Consider the following 10,581-nt stretch of genomic DNA (forward strand, 5'->3'; position numbering starts at 1 on the left):
TAACAGTTAAACATCTGCACGCATTTGATAACGCCAAACGGTTTAATTCAGTGTAATTCAATAAAGAGACTTATTATCTATCCTCAGTTACAGACATTTGTCGTAGTGCTCATCAAATGTGTACAAAATTTATGACTATGCTGAATACATTTCAATCAGTGCAAAATCAACGAGTCAGACAGCTTTTGGTAAAATGACTCCTTAAAATATACTTTCCTAGCGTAGGAACTCTATAACATCTCCATGATGGAATCATGTGAAATTGACAACGAATCGTTGTGTCATTGACAATATTTTCAGCTTGTTATTCATCGCCTTACAGCATTTTCTGTATAAAACATCTAATTGAAGACCGATTGCCTTTTTAACTAACAAGTGCTAAGAATTAAGGCCAGCTCAACTAAAATAGTGATGGACAATAGACCAGCGGTCTGTGGTGAAACCAATCCGATACATTTTCAAAGTGTCAATCGACAGTTGTAGTTGTGTGTATAAGTTTTTTAATTAAGATACTCACCATGAAATTTGCGAGAAGTGGACATTTTCTCGCTGTATTGCGAGAAGTAAGCGAGAAAACATGCTTTTTCGCGATCAAGCTGCGAGAACTGTGCTTTCTCGCATGCATCTGCGAGAAATTGAATTCTCGCAACCAATAAGCGAGAACCATGTTTTCTCGCTCTGCATCTGTGATTGTGAAATTTTTGTGAAATGCATATACAGAACAATACAATTTCTCGCAGATGCAGAGCGAGAAAACAAATTTCTCGCTGATTGATTGCGAGAATTCAGTTTCTCGCAGATGCTGAGCAAGAAAACACAGTTCTCGCCATCTGCTTGCGAGAAAATTAAATTCTCGCTATATAAAGTTTTTGCTAGAAAGAGTGTATTCTCGCTTACTTCTCGCAAAAAAGCGAGAAAGTGTCCATTTCTCGCAAATTTCTCGCAAATTTCTGTACTAGTGATGGTTTCTCGTGTGCAAGCACCAGTAGGACCATGAGAGTTCGATGACATAAGACGCAAGTACTGGTATCGACGATCGTCTCAGCTGTGCCGGAAACTTCTTAGTTTAAAGAAGAATTGATTGGTACCATGACGGAAAACATTAAAATTGTTTTATTAGTGAATGTAGAAAAGCACATTTATAATAGTATTCTTAAAAAAGGCAAACGTGAAGGGGAGCTACTCTATATTGCGTGCCGTATCAGCGAGAAATAATTACGAGTTGTGGCACATAATGCCGCTTCTAAGCCAACTCTTCGGTATTATGACAGTGTGCTTAATATTTTACGTTAAGTTTATTGGCAATAGTATTATTTTTGTGTCAGCGAACTGATTCAAGATTGCGGTCACTAGCATATATCTACAAGGGTGATTGGAAAAATTTGTTGTGGCAGTTCAATTATTGTAAATATGATGTGGTGAAATTGTGTAAAAATTAACCCTTGTTTACGTAAGGTACCTTCAGGTTTTAGTCCTTGTACAACGTTTGTTGATGATGGAAACACTATAAGAGTTGACGGAAACCTTCAAGCAATTTCCTTGGTCGAGTTATCTAAAATTTGCACAGTGGATCATGCGCAATTTTCATGGCACTTAATCATCATTTTTAATTTTGTCCATAAAAGTATCTTTTTTTTAAAATTTCAGGTACTCTTTTCGTTAAAACAATTTAGGACAATTAGATTATAACATTTGGTCTTAATTTTTCAAAAGTGTTGGGTGTCCTATATCTTGATGTTACAATATTACAAATTACTCATAATAACAAGTCTATAACTTAACAGTAGATGAGCTTACATTTGCAAATTAAGCCAACATTACTTCACTATCCAATTATCACAAATTAGTTTCAATCGTGTTTTGATATATCATAATAGCTGTTCTATTTTTACGTGAGACGTTACTTTAATATGCTTTTTTATTTTCACATTATAAACAATTACTCCAATGGATAGAAAACTTCACAGTCGGACTCATTATCTCTGCCCAACAGGGAGTTCAAGCGGAACCATCAATTCTGGAAAAAACAATGCAAAAACTATCCGTATTGTTTATATGTAGCTTATATTAGAAGGTGTGTTAATGAATGACTGGTTCGGACATTAACATCTGAGTAAACGTAACACTAAGAGACTTTTCAACAATCTATTGGACTGATGGTGTCAATGATTGTGGTGTACAGGACTTGGTAATTGGCGTCTTACTGTATAAGGTTGACGTACATTAAAAGAATAATAGCGTTTAACTTTTGATAATATTTTATTATCAAGCAAGGTCTTCATTCAGTGATTTGAGGCAATCGGCCCAATACACCTTTACATTATAGTGCAGGAAAGTAAGTAAAACTATATAAATTGACTGATAAATAGTACAAACACCTATTCCACTTTTTCAGTATTTTTCACTTGTCTCTTTTCTTAATTTTAATTCAATAACGTTGAATGTATATGCCATGGTAGACGCTGAATTATATTTAGACCAGTTTATTTCATCAGAGAGATTAATTTTCTCTCTGTCAGAGGACTATATGATATCTTGGAATATACTGCAGCCGTTAACTATCGACAAAGTTTCATAATCAAACAAAGTGGTATTCATTTTCAACCTCGTTCCTATCGCATAACAAACGTATTCGTTCATATATGTGATTTTGAATTTTCTATCTGTTTAAATTCGTAAGTGACGAGAAGAGCATTTTAGCCGAGCAAGCATAACCATGTTTATCACATGCACAAGCCAAGTTTGTCGTCTGCGAACAAAAAATGCGGGATTTATTCTCTGGTCGTTCTACGTCACGACAACCCGCGTCTATGTCATCAATTTTGGTGCGTCGGACCTTTTTTGTCAATCTTCGGTGTGCTACTAAATATGTAAACAAACAATATGGCGGCCGATGTTTCTCCCACGATCAAAAGTCATGTCATGAAATCGATATTTTCACAGACTACGACATTACTAATCCGAACAATGTAAACACAAGAGTGCACCGCCTGTATATTCCGAAGGAACTACGTGAATAATTTGCGGAAACAACGAACTTGAAGCTGGTCGCGTGTACCGTGGGTTCCGTACGCATTTCAAACAGGCTCAGGCGCGACGTTTACAGTGTTCGCCGTCGAGATTCAGTCGATATTTGTTCCCGAAAAATAGCGTATCTTCGTCTGTGATAAATTTCTAGGACTATGCTATCTTTGAAATAGAGTATAACTTTGCGGAAGGTAGCCTACGTATAGACCGAGAGCTGTCATTTTCTCCACACACGAACGAACGTGAGCGCTAACGCACACGACGAACGACTGGAAATGATTGACAACTTGTGCACGGCGTACTGATATTTATTCCTAAAGTAGTTCAAAAGATGAAACGCGGAATCGTCATGGAAAACTTATTTTATTCTGCAAAAAATAACGAATTCTTGGCTTGTGCATGTGATAAGTATATTATTCTAAGTATCCTAATATTTTTCTTCGTTCAGCGAAGGAAAATACGAGTGACGTAATGACCGTGTCACCACGAGTCGAAGACGAGTGGTGACACGGTCATTACGTCACGAGTATTTTCCTTCGCTGAACGAAGAAAAATATTAGGGATTATATCTAAGTATCTTAATTTTCACAATGGAAAGATATCTTTCCGATGTAAGTTTAATCTTGAATTCCCGATATCATGAAAGTTTGTCAAGAGTAAATAGTTCACTGTACCAGTCATTATATAAATACCTTTCAACAAAAGTGCTGATAAAATGCTCTCATCGAGAACTTCTTGCTAATCCCATACATATTTGAATCACATAGATTTAGTAGATTGTTCACATGCTGAGCCAATGAAAGTTTAACCGGACTTACACCAGACACCAGAATTGTTAATATAATAAAGCATCTGATAACATTTCTTTGGATAACGGTCGTTTGCTATTCATAGCAACCTTCACTAATATTTCACGCCTTGTCTTTGTTTTTGAAGAGGAGAACGTTTTCTTCTCTTGCATTGTGTTCATCATGGATTCGTTGTTGACAAATGTATTCCAGCCCCGACTATAATTAATTTGTCAACAACAACATTGGACATTAAAAATATACAGGCTATTGTTGCCGAGTTGAATACTATGTAGTTACACACGAATTTGGGAAAAGAACAAAACACAGATGTATTTATTTTCAGTTTTGCACATCTAATTTTGCTTGGGCATTTATCCTTTTAGTCGAATAAAAAAATCTTATCTAAAATAACGTTCGAAGGGTATATTTAACTTAAGTCAGGGGCAGATGTATAAACAGGACAATATTCGAATGTCAGTGCATAACAAGTATAGCGCACAGTGTAACACATTCTTTTATCAGTCTCTCTGATTAAATGACCTCGATTGTGAGAGATTAGCCAACAAAGTCTTACATTTAAAAAGCAAACTAGAAAGCTGGAGGACAATGCAAAAATTTAACAAAAAAGAGAATGTAGCTGGAAACGGGCGTAAAGAGATCGACAAACGAGTAATTTACGGAAAATAGATGAATAATTTGTTAAAGCAAAAAGTACAATAAAAATAAATGTTGTTCCTTACCGTCACCTACCTTTTCGTTTGTGATTAACCATTGTCTGGCATTGTAATTTCAAGTAAGAAATCAAAGGCGATGAACAATAGATCGGGATATTCCAAACCATGAGATATTGTTGTCTGAGTTCAAGACCCTCTGCTGTCTTTAAAACTGTTTATATTTCCAACAAGATCTTAAAAAGCTTTAACAACCGGAAATGTATGATTGATAACCTTCTTACTAAAATGGATACATTTAGCTTGATTCTGGGCTTGATGAACAACTACAAGTATAAACCAGTTTCCATTCCCATTAAAATTTTGTTTCGTATAATTACCGGAGCTGGCTTCACTCGTAGGGTGGTTTCAGTAAATTGACATATGAAATATTGTTTGATGTGACCAGGAAGACTATCGCGACAGTATGGAGTTATTCTAACTTAGGCAGACGATGGAAGCTTTGCCTATCATGAAAGCTTAGAATAAGCTCTATCAACAAATCTATGCTTTTAAATTTACATTCTGTGTTGGTCTAAATATTTCACCTCCAAATGAAATACAATGTGCCGAACTTCAATATTACCAAAGATTGCAGTATAATGGTGCGTCAAAAGCTTATTGAGAGAAAGGAGAAAAAAGCTGGTGTCTGAGACGAGATTATTACCTTGTACTTTAAGTAATTTATGTCATTGTTTATATATATATATATATATATATATATATATATATATATATATATATATATATATATATATATATAGTGTATATATATATATAAATATATATTTATATATATAATATATAATATATATATATATATATATATATATATATATATATATATATATATATATATATATATATATATATATGTATATCTGTGTCTGTATCAGAACCTGTGCTTGTCTGCGTATGCCTGTGTGCGCGGTTCTCATCCATGGAAAGAGGGCGCTGTGTTTATATATTATCTCTTACAGGAAAACTTCATCTTGTGAACAGACAAACAGCAATAACATAAAATGGTTTAGAAACAGGTTTACTTCGGTAAACTGTCAGGAAAATTAATGTAATTGTAGATAAGGGACATTGGGTGTATCTTGTAGCTAATCTTTGAGTACGTTTTGTTTGGTGTATCAACTGCACTTTCTTGTTCTTGTCCCAACAGCATGCAAGAATAGCAAATATTCTGTCTGGCAAAATACTCTGTATATGCATAAAGATCGTAACCATTGTTATTGATTCCAGTTTCCTTTGGCTCATAGAGTAAACAGCTTGAATAGTTCCTTCATTTCACTGTTACAGTACATGAGCTGCTAGTATCTGTTAGGTACGGCTTTAATAGGTGCAAGTCCTCACAGGCTTTCGTCAAGAACGAATGATTATTCCGCTCAGTCTATTTTGCCTTTAGTGATTAAATAATTTCAAAATTGTTGTTTCTTTTGTGTAAAGATAACATTCTCAACTTCAAATCGGCAACGATTTTTGAGAAGTTATATGCCTGACAATTTGATGAAAGTATAAAAAATATTCTGTAAATCCTATAAATCAGCTTGCAATGATTATGCCAGCACAGCTAAGTTATTTGTCCAGGGAATGCAAAGTGTTGCCGGAGTTTTTCAAAGAATTAAGTTACACAAACCATATAGCTGGAAGTAAGTCACGAAAAGAAGATTTACCCTACAAACTTTGTAAACTTTTCTTGCCTATGTCTTCTAGACATGTTCTCGACCTTATTACATATGCGAATAGTTTACTTTGGGGTTTGCTAATCGTTATTACCATGGTTTTACTCTTTCCCGACTGGTCTGTGTAAGAAAAAAGTATACCACTTGTAAATTGTAACCCCAAGGAAAGAGGTTGCTTACATGACATCGCAATTCAAGCTCATGTCAAACTGTGTCGTCAATAATGAAACTCAATTTTGCTTGTGTATCAATGTGGTCCTATGGTGATGTCTTATAACATTGAAGAATCGTCCAACCGACGTGGGATACCAATACTTTTATGGCCCATCATATGGTGCGCCTATTCCTTTAGTGCTATTACCTCTAATACAAAGTCATCAATTAATTGCATTTCGTTATACCAAATAAACCGATGGAGAAGGAACGATAAATTGGTCATAGCGGTACACATTGAAAAGAAGAAAGAGTTTTAGTATTATGTACACAGGGTAAACGCAGTCATTTATAGTTCCATTATTCATGCCACTGATGTCTTACTGACTTCTCGTCGCAGATGGCATCTCGGAGCTTGTCGTTTTAATGATACTCCATTATGATGTCGTTACGATAGCTATCTGGCCCAAACCATGGGTACATCGAGTACAACACCCAATCAACCAACTTTATTTCTCATAATGACGTAACACCAATGACGTGTATTGTGGCTGACTAAAGGGCATCGTTGATATGTGTAGATGTCACTTTCCGTAATTACTATATACTTCGAAAAAAATTTTCAACTCTATGCTGTTGCCGCTGTAGTTGTTGTTGTTGTTGTCGTCGTTGTTGTTGCTGTTGTTGTCGTCGTCGCCATTGTTGTTATTGTTGCTGCTGCTGTTGTTGTCGTTGATATTGTTGTTGTTGCTGCCGTTGTCATTGGTGTTGTTGTTGTTGTTGTTGCTGTGGTTGCGGTAACAATTGTTATTTGCGATTCCGTGTTTATTTTAATCCCATTTCTATTTCCTGTTGGCGACCTGGCAAACGATCTGCTTGGACGGGATCCAGAAGCGAAGGCTAACTCTTGATTTTAACGATAACACGAGAGGCAAGTTCCACCATCACGGCACCCAGATCAGTGTGTACAAAGTCCCCCTTACTTTCAAGGCTATGAAAGTCGATGGTTTAGATGCTTCAGAAATAATGCCATGCTTTACAATGATATTTCAATTGTATATTGAACTCATAATGAAACTCATCTTCGACTTTGTTAGAATTACACATTTCACAAAATCTTTGAGTTGAAGATGAGTTTCATTTTTGTTGGAATGTCCCTCTTATCATAATATCAGATCATTGTACTTACCGGAAGATATATGTATTCATCCAAATATATGTAAGTTTCAGCGTTTATTACGTTCTACCGATGAACGTGTATAACGTAAATTTCCAGTTGCGAAAAGAAAGATTTTGTAAGTTTAATGTAAACAATCCTTAATGTAGAAATGTTATTTACGGATTGGTTTATTTTTCTATTGTAAATTTTTAGTTTATTTTTATTTGCATTTTTTAACGTGTAACTCCTAAGCAGATGTGCCAGAGGCCTTGAAATGCAATAAACTATTACTATTACTATTGATATTATATAAACTATTTCACTGACGTCTGCCATTATCACTGTTTCCAAGCGGCAACCACGGCAAGACTGGCTTCCCAATGCGTCTTCAGCCACATTCATCCTCCAATCCAAAAGCCACGCACGCTCTTAAAGTAGTACTGGTTTTCAAGACTTCAACATATCTTCACAAATAATCATTAATAAACTATAAGATTCGTGTTATCATCATTCAATCAGCTCCATTTGAATGATTCTCCTACTTCATATTTGAAGCTAAATTTTCACAAAATTTCAATCAGAACTTTCTCATTTGCTCAAACTGTCCGTTATGAAACCTTTAACCATTCTCTTATCAAATCAAGCATAAAATAAGGGGTCACCGTGCAATAGACAAGCTATAGCATTTATTTATATTTGAAATTCAAATTGGCCGCTATCCCTGTGTTTGCTCTAGGGGGAAAAAGGTTCTATCTTCGGAAAAAATAGGACGGCAAAAATTTGTCTTAATGAGCCCCCTGAGGTAGCCCCCTGAGGTAGATCAGAAAAGAATTGTAAGAATTTGAAGGTCCGATTATCAGTCCACGAGGCGCGCTCTACCGGAATTGGCAGAGAACTCAGCAGTTTGTTTTGTCAACAAGGCCAGAGTAAATAAAATACTTAATTTTGCATTTAAAAAAAATTATTCAATACAAGGTAATACAAATACTCTGTTTATGTAAAGATATTAAAACGGATACAACAAAGACCGAAAAATTACACTATAACTTGACATTTGACAAAAATTGAAAACAAACATTTGTAAACAGAAATGTTCTACCGAGGGTTTGCTGTGTTTTGTTTCAAAAGTCTGTGGGAAGGAATATCGGTAGATGGGAAATCTTAACTGACGTCTGGACGTAATGATAAAGTTGGCTGTTGGTTACGGCTACATCGAATGGCCATCACTCATCTGGGCTAAGTAAGTATATGCTGAAGGTTGAAATATCTAAACCTTTTAACATCAGTTTAGATTCGTTCTTTAAACTTAACATTTAAATGACAACACGGCTGAAAAGGTGAAATCCTTTGAACCTGTCGATATGGCACTGTTCTACGTGCAGTCGACGTCCATGCTGAGAAGCTTTTAAAAGTCTCGTAATGCTGTTGTGAGATACGAATTAACTTCTCTGTGCAGAACGGGTGTATATGTGAAATATTACTTGGCAGCCTGGCTTTGAAAGTCGCTAAATCTGGGAAGAGGTCATTTTCAAATAGGCGGTACCGCCGGATACCTCCCGCGGTATACCTCTACTTCGCTTACCGCCAGGATTACCGCCGCTCAGAGACCGTGAATATTCATGAGAACTCATTACCGCGGACTGGAGGTGAAACATTACACCCTCTACTACTCCTAACGATCGCGGTAATACCGCGGTCAGAGAGGTAAATGGCCTGAACGGCTGTACTAAACACAGGTTGCAGCATTTTTGAGAGAGAGAGAGAGAGCAAGCGTACATCTTGGTCATATAAACAGAGTGAGTTGTAACTGTTGCGTATGTTCACTTCCGAATTCCGCCTGTAAAATATTGCAAACTGAAGGCCAAAATACCTATAAAAAGGTGCAATCAGAACACCCAATCACAAAAAATTAGTTCACGATTGTAATATTAAATGTAAAGTTCAAGCACGGTCCCTCATAGAGAGACCGTGGTTCAAGTTACGACACACAAAATTTGTTCGATTTGTGCGAGATCGGAAGTAAAACTCGGGTCTCACATCAGCAGAGTGGGACCATTCCGTGATAGTAAATATCGACAAATTACCTTGGGGACAGTTTGTCGTCTAATTTTCATCCGCATTTGATAGAAGCATGAATGCCCTTGCACTTAATAAAGAAGGCAGTGAAAATACCAGCAAACTACCACCGACGTATTTCCGTGTAGTTTGGAAAAACCTAACTTTCTGAATACGGGGTTGACATTCGGCGTTCGTCGTGATGCTATGCCTGGTGGAGCACGGGGGTAATAGACAGAGTGTACGCTATGCGATTTCCTCGACCAGTTACATCTCGATTATTAGATTGTGTTGTAATTGCCATTTGCGCCGACAAATTTTAGCAAATACGGATAGTTTTGAAATAATAATTCAACTCAAAAGATTCATCGACTGATAATCGGACACTTTCGAAATAAACTCGCATATTTTGGCAGGTCTTGGCTGTGCTGATAGTTAGAAGTAAAAATGAGAAGTAAAATCGTCTTTCAAGGGCATAAAGAATAAATTCCTTTGATTAATTTCCTAATTTGTGCTTGGAGGTATGGTTTCGTGTATCGTCTGCTGCAGTTTGCTTGATGTCTCGTGACCTGTCCCGTGACCTCTGTGACTTCTATACTCGAGTGCAACTTGATCAGAACATGGAGGTAGTAGGTACTACCTCATGGTCAGAAGATTTACACAATCTCGATCACCAAACGTAAATTTAAATGAAATATGATTTGCTTGTGAAATGTTTTTGCCTTTCTATCACTTATTCAGCGCATATGATGCACCTTCTTGTCCAAGGCGATGTTCATACTTTCCGCAATATCGATGGGCTGCGATGTGTCAGCCATTGAGTGAACAGCATGCAGCACATGTGAGCAAAAGGGTTCACCCTACGTAAACAGCCTACCACTAACCAGACATGCAAACCGGCATGCGGAGTTGATATTTATATGCCCATGACTTGGAGCAAGTCTACGATCACATGTTTATATTAATAAACTTTATGAACACGTTCAGTAAATAAAACA

This window comes from Ptychodera flava, chromosome 6 (assembly GCF_041260155.1).
Source record: "Ptychodera flava strain L36383 chromosome 6, AS_Pfla_20210202, whole genome shotgun sequence".
Lineage (NCBI taxonomy): Eukaryota > Metazoa > Hemichordata > Enteropneusta > Ptychoderidae > Ptychodera > Ptychodera flava.